The sequence below is a fragment of the Brassica napus genome, chromosome C4, assembly GCF_020379485.1.
Source record: "Brassica napus cultivar Da-Ae chromosome C4, Da-Ae, whole genome shotgun sequence".
Taxonomy (NCBI): Eukaryota; Viridiplantae; Streptophyta; class Magnoliopsida; order Brassicales; family Brassicaceae; genus Brassica; species Brassica napus.
In genome coordinates, this window is record NC_063447.1 from 17,048,815 (window position 1) to 17,060,064 (window position 11,250).

The 11,250-nt window shown below is 44.0% G+C and overlaps 1 non-coding gene across 1 annotated transcript; it reads right to left on the reverse strand.

Annotated features, from left to right (window-relative positions):
• Window positions 1–2,099: 2,099 nt before the first annotated feature.
• On the reverse strand, window positions 2,100–2,206 carry LOC125586538. Its single transcript, XR_007323074.1, has one exon. It is a non-coding gene; the product is annotated as a small nucleolar RNA R71 (small nucleolar RNA).
• Window positions 2,207–11,250: the final 9,044 nt, after the last annotated feature.

Consider the following 11,250-nt stretch of genomic DNA (forward strand, 5'->3'; position numbering starts at 1 on the left):
ATTAGTCTTTATCAGGTATTGGAGTACCACGTGGAGTTCTTGGAGACAATTGGGTGCATTTGAGGCTAAAAAGAGGTGATAAAGGTGATCATTGGACGAGCAGAGCATGGGAGCGACCGCACCGGAGCGACACCGTGAAGTCGCTGTGACACCCCTTCAGAGCGACTTGACCAGAGCGACACCCCGATGTCGCTCGCGTAGAAACAACGAAATCGCGCCCGGAGCGACCAGTCGCAGCGACCCCTCCGGGTCGCTCCCGAAGCGTGGAGCGACCTTACCACAGCGACGCGGAGAAGTCGCTCGCGTCTTCATCCCCCGGAGCGACCAGTCGCAGCGACCTCTCCAGGTCGCTCCCGAAGAAACGACCCGGGAACGACTTCTCGCAGCGACTACTGGAGGTCGCTCCCGACCTATTGTTTACTCGAATTCATTTCTACTGGAGGGCCTTTTGGTCATTTCATTATGCACATTTTACACTTTCTAAACCTATGTTTAAGAATCCTTTGTAAGCCATTTTGGAGGTGTGGATCTGGATCTTAAGAAAAACAACCAAAAAAACCTCTTGGAAAGTTCATCTCTTTGGATTCAATCGATTTCCTGTTATTGCAATCATGTTGTTTTCATATCGATTCTCTTTATTCCTCTACATGATTAATCTGAAATCCAATATGGGTTTAAGAGGAATCATGGAGATTAGTGAGTAATCACCTTTTGAATTCATGGGTTATAGAGATTAAGGGTGATTAGGTTAGAACTAAGATGTTTTAGTGTAGATCATTCTTAATCCTTGCTAGTAGAGTATTCATAATGCTTCTTCTGAGTTAGCTACTCAAAAGTTGACCTTTAGCTACTCAAAAGTTGACCTTTAGGCATTTCCCATCCAAAAGGTGTTTGATGAAATGTCTGAGACAACTCTTCTAAGCTTTTAGCATATTTTACCGAAGACATTTGTTGTTAGAAGTGCTAAGATAGCCTTTAGACTTGCTAGTAATGATTGCTTTCATATTGTTCAACCAAAGACATTTGTTGTTAGAAATGTGTTAGTAAATGAACATTCATCTAGACATAGAGTCTGTTTAGAATTGTGTCTAAGCTTAAGGTTGATAGTTTGATCGTTCGTTTTGCCATCCTTAGTCCGAAACTTGATCACCCGAGGTCTAATTCCTATGCCTATGAGTTCTCTTTTCCTTAGTTAAGAAAGTCATTTCATTTATCGTTTTTATTATTCTGCAACTGCATTAGCATTAATCGTTAGTTTAGAAAACCTTTTTAATCATTGGTTGCACTTAGATTAAGCAAGTACTTGCACTCTCAGTGCTTGAAATCCCTTAGAATTGGTTCGGCAATCTTTTATACTACATCATTTGTTTTAGGAGCCTTGAAAACTCCTAACATCAAATTGGCGCCGTTGCCAAATTATGAGTAGATTTGAACATTGAGATTTAGTCAGTTGCTTGAGACTAAGTCATTTTATTTTCTTTTGTTACTGATTCTCCTTCTTCACCTCCCTTTAATTTACAGGTGTATGAACTTGAGGAGAAGGGGTCCATCAAACCTAGTTCCAAGAGCTGCAGACATCAGAGCTTTAGAGAGAGAGAGAGTGTGCTACAAAGAGAAGAGAAGAAGACCAGCAGGCTCACTTGCAGAGACTGGATACTGATATGGGAGACATACCTCAAAATGATGCGGACGTCAATGGAGCTAACAACGTTCCACAAAACCAACAGCGAGCAGCTCGACCCATTAGCACTTATGACCACCCAAACATTCATGGTCACAGATTGGAAATCCGAGCACCAGCTGTAGCAGCCAACAACTTTGAGATCAAATCAGGACTCCTCAACGTGATCGAGAACAACAAGTATCATGGCTTGGCTCTATAGGACCCATTTGATCACTTGGACAGGTTTGACAGCTACTGTGGGTTGTCAAAGACCAATGGTGTGTCCGAAGATGCCTTAAAGCTCAAGCTATTCCCTTTCTCTTTGGGGGATAAGGCACGTCAGTGGGAGAAGTCTCTACCCAGCGACTCTATGACCACCTGGGATGACTGCAAGAAAGCATTTTTGGAGAAGTTCTTCTCTACTTCAAGAACATCTAAGCTGAGAAATGAGATTTCCAGCTTTCAACAGAAGAACTTGGAAGGATTCAGTGAAGCTTGGGAGAGATTCAAGGGCTACCAAGCTCAATGCCCACACCATGGCTTCTCTAAGGAAAGCTTGTTGAGCACATTCTACCGGGGTGCTCTTCTTAAGTATAGGGCCAGACTGGATACAGCTACCAATGGGTTCTTCTTGGGGAGAACTGAGGAAGATGCAGAAGAGCTGGTTGACAGCATGGTAAAGAGTGATGCAGTCTACAGTGGAGACCATGACAGAGGCAGTAGATCAGATGACAAGAAGATGAGGAAGGAGTTGAAAGCTCTACAGGATAAGATAGACATCCTCATTGCTGATAAAGCCACCCAAGAGCAGCTGCACTTTGTTGGTAACCCAAGCCAAGAGACACCACCTGTTGTCCATGAGGTTGAGGGTTTGGAAGGTCAAGAAGAGCTGTGTTTTATCAACAACAATGGTAGCTGGTACAAAAAAGAGCCCAACTTTCAGTACAACAACTACCAACAGAAATCCTATTCCAACAACCAACAGAGTGGTTATCAGCCTCGGAACAACCAGCAAGGCAGTTATCAGCCTCAACAAAACCCTCCTCCTGGTTTCAACAACAAAGGACACCATTCTTCGCAACAACAAGCTAATCCTTCTACCTCTACTCCTCAAGTCAGCAGCACTGATGCCCTACTAAAAAAAATCTTGGAGTCTCAGACAAGAAGTGAGAAGCATGTTGGCTATGAGTTGAAGAACCTTCACTCAAAGATTGATGGCAGCTACAATGAGCTCAACAACAAGTTCAGAACCTTGGAGAACCAGTTTGCTGCCATGAACACTCAACAAAATCGCCAACAAGGTTCTTTACCTGGAAAATCTGAGCAAAACCCCAAGGAGACCATGAAAGCTATCACCCTCAGGAGTGGTAAGGAGCTACCTCAGAAAGCTCTCACCAAGGATGCTGAGAAACAAGGTGAGGGGGTTGCCATCAACATAGATGATGAAGTGGTGATTGTTGATGAGAAAATCAATGATGAAATCTTAGAGAAGATTGTGGAAGCAAAAGGTAAAGGAAAGGTTGGGGAAAAGAAGAAGAAAACAGTGAAAGATGGTGAAGTTGTTGCTCCACCAAGTGAGAATTCTTTTGTTCCTCCTCCCTATGAAAACCAAACTACCATTCCCTGGTAGATTCAAGAGGCAGCTGCTAGAGAAGTACAAAGCTCTATTTGAGAAGCAAATGAGTGAAGTTCATGTCACAATGCCCATCATTGATGCTTTCATGCTGATTCCTCAATATAGCAAGTTCCTGAAAGATGTTGTAGCTGCAAAGAAGAAAGAGATGGAGGGCATGATGATTCTCACTCATGAGTGCAGTGCCATCATCCAGAGGATTGTTGTTCCAAAGAAGTTAGAAGATCCAGGATGCTTCACATTACCTTGTGCTCTTGGACCTATGGTATTTGATAGATGTCTCTGCGATTTGGGAGCTAGTGTCAGCTTGATGCATTTATCTGTTGCTAAGAAGCTTGGTTTCACTCAGTACAAGAAGTGTAGACTATCTCTGGTATTGGCTGATCGTTCAGTGAAGTACCCTGTGGGTATCTTGGAGGACCTCCCCGTTATGGTTGGAAAATATGAGATCCCTACAGACTTTGTGGTGCTTGAGATGGGTGAGGAAGCTGCAGATCCTTTAATCCTTGGAAGGCCTTTCTTAGCTACAGCAGGAGCAATTGTTAATGTGAAAGAGGGCAAGATTGATCTCCACTTGGGTAAAGGGCATGTTCTTCACTTTGACATCAAGGAGGTAATGAAGAAACCAACAGTTCAAGGGCAAGTTTTCTACATTGAAGAGATGGACGCCCTTGCTGATGAGCTCCTTGAAGAGTTGTCACTAGAAGACCCTCTACAGCATGCTTTGACGATAGAGAGAGAAGCTGAAGTGATTGAGAACCTGGAGAGTGATGCCTATGGGATGATGATGGATTCACACAGAGGATTTGGTAGTAAGGATCTGTATGAGGAGCTGCCACAAGTGGTTCATCAAGAAACCTCAGTCATTCAACAAGAGGACACCCAGCAAGACGACTGGAGCGAGCTTAAGACGCCTAAAGTGGAGCTTAAACCTCTCCCCAATGGTGTAAGGTATGCGTTCCTTGGTCCTAATGAAACTTACCCAGTCATTGTGAGTAGTGAACTTACTGAAATTGAGCTATCTGAACTTTTGAAAACACTTAAAAGATTTAGAAAAACAATAGGTTACTCTCTTGATGACATCAAAGGAATATCACCCTCTTTGTGTATGCATAGGATACATCTTGAGGATGAATCAATGACTTCTGTCGAGCATCAAAGAAGGTTAAATCCTAACCTGAAGGATGTTGTAAAGAAAGAGATTCTTAAACTCTTAGATGCTGGTGTTATTTACCCTATTTCAGATTCTAAATGGGTATCTCCTATGCATGTTGTGCCAAAGAAAGGTGGTATAACTGTAATTAAAAATGACAAGGATTAATTGATACCAACAAGAACAATCACTGGTCATAGAATGTGTATTGATTACCGAAAACTGAACTCTGAATCGAGAAAAGATCATTTTCCACTTCCATTTATTGATCAGATGCTTGAGAGACTTGCAAACCATCCATTCTATTGCTTTCTTGATGGATATTCAGGATTTTTCCAGATTCCCATACATCCCAATGATCAAGAGAAAATGACATTCACATGCCCTTATGGTACCTTCGCATATAGAAGAATGCCATTTGGTCTATGTAATGCTCCAGCCACCTTTCAAAGGTGCATGATGTCAATTTTCTCTGATCTAATTGAGGATGTTGTGGAGGTGTTTATGGATGAATTCTCTGTCTATGGATCTTCGTTTTCTGCTTGTTTGTCAAACTTGTGCAGGGTCCTACAGAGATGTGAAGACACAAACCTTGTGCTGAATTGGGAGAAGTGTCACTTCATGGTTAAGGAAGGGATTGTGCTGGGGCACAAGATTTCAGAGAAGGGGATTGAGGTGGATAAGGCCAAAATCGATGTTATGGTTGGTTTTCCCCCACCAAAGACAGTGAAAGACATCCGAAGTTTTCTTGGTCATGCTGGGTTTTACAGAAGATTCATCAAGGACTTCTCCATGATCACTAGACCATTGACCAGGCTGTTGTGCAAGGAAGCCACTTTCAGCTTTGATGTGGAATGTCTACAAGCCTTCAAGAAGCTGAAAGGTGAACTCATCAGTGCTCCGATTGTCCAGCCACCTGATTGGGATCTTCCCTTTGAGATCATGTGTGATGCTAGTGACTATGCTCTGGGAGCTGTTTTGGGGCAGAAGAAAGATGGTAAGACCCATGTGATCTACTACGCGAGCCAAACCTTGAATGATGCTCAGATGAGATATGCCACAATAGAGAAGGAGATGTTAGCCATTGTCTTTGCCTTTGAAAAGTTCAGAAGCTACTTGGTGGGATCTAAAGTCATTGTTTACACAGATCATGCTGCGCTGAGACACCTTTTGGCAAAGAAAGATGCAAAACCCAGGCTCTTGAGATGGATTCTTTTGCTTCAAGAGTTTGATTTGGAGATCAAGGACAAGCCAGGAGTTGAGAATGGTGTAGCTGATCACTTGTCCAGGCTGAGAGTGGAGAGTGGCATTCCTATTGACGAAGGACTTCCTGAGGAGCAGATCATGGCTATTGGAGCAGTGATGGCAGTTTGTGAGACTGGCAGGAAGCTTGAAGAAGTCAAGGCAACAGAGGAGAAAGAACCTTGGTATGCTGATTTGGTAAATTACCTAGCCACAGGAAAAAAACTTTTGAATCTTGTGGGCTATGCCAAGAAGAAGTTCTACAGGGATGTGAAGAGATACTACTGGGATGCGCCATACCTCTACATTCTCTGCAAGGATCAACTTTATAGGAGAGTGGTTGCTAATGAGTAGATTGATGGGATCCTTACACAGTGTCATGGATCATCTTATGGAGGCCACTTTGCTACCTTCAAGACTGTTGCGAAGGTGCTACAAGCTGGATTCTGGTGGCCACATATGTTTAAGGATACACAAGACTTTGTTTCAAAGTGTGATTCATGCCAAAGGAGAGGGAACATCACAAAAAGGAATGAGATGCCTCAAAATCCAATCCTTGAAGTTGAAGTGTTTGATGTATGGGGTATAGACTTCATGGGGCCATTTCCATCATCTTTTGGTAACAAATACATCCTTGTAGCTGTTGACTATGTCTCCAAATGGGTGGAAGCTATTGCAAGTCCCACCAATGATGCTAGAATTGTAACCAAGATGTTCAGGAGCACCATCTTTCCAAAGTTCGGGGTTCCAAGAGTTGTAATCAGTGATGGAGGGTCTCATTTCATCAACAAACTGCTTGAGAGACTTCTCAAGAAGAACGGTGTTAAGCACAAGGTGGCAACTCCTTACCACCCTCAAACAAGTGGTCAAGTTGAAATTTCTAACAGAGAGATCAAGTCCATTTTGGAGAAGATTGTGGGGATTACAAGGAAGGATTGGTCAATTAAGCTTGATGATGCGCTTTGGGCTTATAGGACAGCTTACAAGACACCTCTGGGGACCACACCCTTCAACCTAGTGTACGGGAAAGCTTGCCATCTGCCAGTGGAGCTTGAGTACAAGGCACTATGGGCAGTAAAGTTGTTAAACTTTGACATCAAGAGTGCCAAGGAGAAAAGACTTCTTCAGCTACATGAGCTTGATGAGATAAGAATGGATGCTTTTGAAAACTCAAGGATCTACAAGGAGAAGACTAAAGATTTCCATGACAAGAATATCCTGAAGAGAGAGTTTAAAGAAGGAGATCAAGTTCTTCTCTACAATTCTAGGCTGAAGTTGTTTCCATGAAAGCTTAAGTCAAGGTGGTCCGGTCCTTTCAAGGTCAAAGAGGTTAGGCCATATGGGGCAATAGTTTTGTGGAGTACTGATGGGAGAGACTTCACAGTCAATGGGCAAAGGGTTAAGCTCTACATGGCTACTGCACCAGAGGAAGATGGGGTTTCAACTCCACTTTCTGATCCTAACCCGGCCAAATCTAAAAGGAGGCAAAGTCAAGCTAGAGACTTAAAACAAGCTCACTTGGGAGGAAGTCCCATGTATATCCTTGTACATATTTCATTAGTATTTTCATTTTCATCATATTTTCAATAAAAAAAAAGGTGGGAGAATTGAAGTTGTGCGCAGGTGCTCGATTGATTCGGATTGATCAAAGAATCATGCGTGGGAGCGAGGATGAAGGGTCGCTCCATATGGGAGCGACGTCACCACAGCGACAGCCCGAGGTCGCTCGTGTTTTTGACGTTTGGGTGCGCGAAAAATAGACCGGGAGCGACGTCTTCGGAGCGACAAGGCCAAGTCGCTCGCGAATAAGACGACCCAAGAGCGACCTCTCGCAGCGACAAGGCCAAGTCGCTCGCGAATAAGACGACCCAGGAGTGACCTCCTAGAGCGAGCACATGAAGTCGCTCCAGCTGGGAGCGACGTCTTCGGAGCGACACAGCTAGGTCGCTCGCGAAGAACCATTTCGGAGCGACGTCTTCGGAGCGACGTCTTCGGAGCGACACCGCTAGGTCGCTCGCGAAGAAACAACCCGGGAGCGACGTCCCGCAGCGACACCCTCAAGTCGCTCCCGAGCCGGTCTAGGTAAGTTTTCTTCGTTTTAAAACCAGTTTAATTAAAACAAACCAAACCCAAACGCCCCCAACCCTACCCAACACCCACGATTTTCTCTTCCTCACCCTCTCCTCCTCTCATATACTCTCATACTCTCTCAAACTCACCCAAACCAAAAATAACCTAACTTTCTCAATCCTCAACCAAATCAACAAGTTCTTGTTGCTAAATCCAAGATTTCGCCCCTGTAGTCTATTCCTCACCATCCATTCACCATTTCCTTTCATCCAAAGCAAGGTACCAATGGTTAAGAAAACTAAGGGAAAGTCGGATGCTGAGAAGCAAGAAGCGGAGAGATGAGAATCGGCATTGAGAGAGAAAGATTTATCCTCGGAACAGACTGGCTCATGGACTTCTCGGCAGCAAACGTTGGCTGCAAAGAAGACAAAAGAGCAGGGGAAGAGGGAAGGAAAAAGTGTAGCAGTTGCCACAGACGAGGAGAGTGGCGATGAAAGTGCGGATGAGCAGGCTCCTACGAAGAGGGCCAAGATGTCAAAAGGGAAGGAGGTTGCTGTTGATAGAGACAGGGTGAAAACTCCATCTGAGGAAGAGCTGTATCATCATTTGCTGAATGGGGTAACTTGGACTCCAACCAGATTCGCTGACCTTGATTTGCTGAAGGAGGTGGGTCTCGATTCTGATATTGAGGCAATGTTGGGGCACCTGAAGATGCCCAAACTCCTCACCATGGCCTACCCTACCTACCGGGATGTCTCCTGTCAGTTCTTGTCTTCCCTTGAGGTCACTTACCATGACGCTCCGCACGTGAGGCAAGGATGGGGCAAAATAAAGTTCAAGGTCAATGGGAGAGAGTACAACATGAACTTCAAAGACATTGGGAGAGTCATGGGTTTCCAAGACTTGGCAGACTACTCCCTTCCCAAGTGTGAAAACCTCCCCACTCAGCTTTGGAAGTTAATCACTGGAAACAAGCACTCTACCAGGGCTGACAAGAACTCGCATATCCGGCACCCGTCTGTACGCTACCTCCATAAGATGCTCGTCCATGCATTCTACCCACGGAAGCAAGCTGGTAATGTCACCGAGGAAGACATGCGACTGCTCTGCCTGGCTATCCATCCCTACGCCCCACCTGGAACATTGCCCCTTCCAAGCAACGACATCTATGCTTCCTTCGGGATGGCCAGCTTCTTCGTGAATCGTCTCGAGCACTACAGAGACTGGGCATGGTACACAACTGATTCACAACCAAAGGTTGGGATAGGCGGGATGATCACACCACTGCTCCAATTTCTGAATGTTCCCTTGGGAAAGGACGCAGCAGGGCCTAAGTTCATCGATGGCACTTACTTGAGGATTGCCACCTATTTCAGTGGGATGTATGGGAAGGACTACGTCTACCACTACTACTTGCAGGGCAAGCCGGTCGAAGTGGTTCTTCCAAACCAGAACCTGACGAGCTTAGAGAGACCTGGAGCTATCAGCTTCAACATATCCCATGAAAAATTTCTTGGAGAACACGGGTCTCTCGGTCCCATTGCTCCACCAAGGAAAAGGAGTGTTCCGACGAGACATTACGAACCTCCTAGGGAAGCATCTGTACCCGTCTATGGACCTCCGCGCTACTACTTCAAGCCATATGATGGGGTTCTTCCTCCTGGTGCGCTTCGTGACGCTCATGAGCATATTGGTCGACTTCAGAGATGGAACAAGGCACAAGACAGGACAATAGAAAAGCTGAAGGACAAGTGCAAGGCGCTGAGCAAGACGGTGAAGAAGCAAGCAAAGACTTCAGCCAAGTTCATGAAGAAAGTGGCTGATGTCTTGACCAGAGGAGGCATAGCTGGATGTCGCTCAGTAGACTTCGCTTTCGCGAACACATCAGTACCCCAGCCCCCACCTCAGCCTACAGATCTTGGTTTCCCTCTCACTGATAGACAGCTCCAGCGAACATGGAGGAACCTACCCATTAAACCCTCCACCTCAGGCAACAAGTCTCCATCCCTAGCCTCTTCAGATAGTGAGGCTGAGATTGACGAGGTTAAGAGCCAATAATGGTATGGAGACTACAGCTCAGCACATGGGAGTTACTACACCACGTTCCCACCGGACGACGACGATGCTGGGGCCTCTGCCCCTACTCACTTTCCTTGAAGGTACTTCACTATTTCCCCTTGTATATACCATCTCATTTTTGCATATTAGCTTTTACTTTGTGGGTATCTCCCTCTACTTGACAACACAGAGACTGTGTAACTTAAGTTTGGGGGAGGTACCAAGTATTTGATCATGTTTGCTTTGATGAATTTGCAGTGAGTCTTGCACACATACCTTTTTGCATTAAAAAAAAAAAAAGAACATATAGATTGCATCACTTGCATTTTTAGGAGAGTCTAGAGCATATAGGTTGCATTCACTTGAATCGGGAGCAATGATTTAAGATGCCTTGTAAAGAACACTATCTCACACTCGAGTAGCTATTGCATCTCTCAAAAAGCCTTGTATGTTTCGAGCCTTGAAAACTCTTCCTGAATCTCATTAGTTGCTGAAACTCAATCTTTGAAGTCAACTACATCCTTATTTGAACTGAACGAACTTAATGCTTCTTGCTTATGGTCCCTTGTGTACTGAGTCATGGATATACACACTTGAGTTGTCACATCCTTTATGTCAATCTTTTTGACAAACTCGAGTGGTACACCACTCCCAAAACCCCTTCCTCCTTTTAAGCTTTCATTGTTTGATGAGTGAGGCCTTTTTCGTAAAGTCTTACATGTGCATAATGTTGAGAGTATCGGGAACGACAATGCTTGATCTTCATTCTTGCTAGATTAGGCACTCTATTGTCTAGCTATAGGTGGGGGTGAGTATTGTGATTATGATTTGGAAGCATGAAAAGTTCGAAGGAAAAGAATAGACTTTTTGTGTTTAAATGGATAATCTTATTGGAATTAGTAGATAAACATCTAGCTCGAGTTTATGAAAATTCTTGGCCCCCGAAAAAAAAAAAAAATAATAATAATAAAATAAAAAAATAAAAAATAAGAAAAAAAAGAGAGAAAAGGGGGCTAGCAAAGTTGTTAGGAGCTAAGATTGTTTTGAGGTTGAGGAAAATCCTTTATAGATTTCAAAGAAAAAGAGTTTTATGTGGTAAGTGTTCTTGGGTTCTTTTGGTGAGAGATGTGAGTTGGGTTTGACATTGGGAAGTGATTGTGTAACTTGAATGTTTGGGAAAAGGGTAGAACAATGGAGATTGAGCATTGTATGCATGAGTTGGTCTCTTTCTTAGATATATTATGTGCAATGTCAAGGCTACTTGTTTCGAGAGTAAACCACCTTAAATATCATATATCTTGAACCTCTTGACTCACTTGAATAAAAAGTCTTCCCTTACACAACCAAATGATTTGGACCAATTGACCATTTGCAAGAATTCACCTGATGTTTTATGCTTAATGAATGTGAGAGTTGGTTGATTTGAATGTG